This window comes from Elephantulus edwardii, unplaced genomic scaffold (assembly GCF_000299155.1).
Source record: "Elephantulus edwardii isolate Elephantulus edwardi_28Jun2011 unplaced genomic scaffold, EleEdw1.0 scaffold00184, whole genome shotgun sequence".
In the NCBI taxonomy this organism is placed as follows: Eukaryota; Metazoa; Chordata; class Mammalia; order Macroscelidea; family Macroscelididae; genus Elephantulus; species Elephantulus edwardii.
The window spans coordinates 3,742,166-3,742,839 of NW_006399934.1; positions in this window are offsets into that span (position 1 = coordinate 3,742,166).

The following is a 674-nucleotide window of genomic DNA, read 5'->3' on the forward strand; positions in this document are numbered from 1 at the left end:
ACTATTCTCTCCCCCATAGACTTCAATGCCATAAACATATTTATAGTACATAATTAAAATGTCTATAATAAAGTGCTTTGCTTAATTTTTTTTCAAAAGAAAAAGCTGAAAGACAAAATTCTGGGTAATTGCACCCTTCTTCCAAAGTACAAGGGCTATGAGGACATGTCTGAGGAGAATGTTTTAAGTATAATAGACTAGAAATCAATGAGAAGATGGGCACCTCTACTGGGAGCTCAAGAGACATAATTTTCTCACTTAATTGGACACATTTTCACTTCTCTTTTGAACCAATACCATCACCATGAATGTGTACCAAGAATTGCATTTTTCCTGTAGGAAGCTTCAGAGCCATAGAAGGAAGGGAGAAAAAGATAAGGAGATTTAAAAAAACCCTACCTATTAGACTTTCTGATAGTGTCTGAGAAAGAGGCAGGAACTGTATATCAGGGTGAACTCTCCCCAGGCATGGTGTTTGGTTGGTGCCCCAGGCTTCTGCTCTGCTGAAATCTGTTCAACATGTTAATAGCTGCTGCATATGAGGTATATTGGCCAGGAATGGAACCAAATTTATATGAAGGCAAGGATTCTGGATTGCCTGAACTGCTACTGCCCACCTTCATAGATATTCCAATTATCGCCAACTGTAATTCATGCTGGCCCCTTGCATGTCA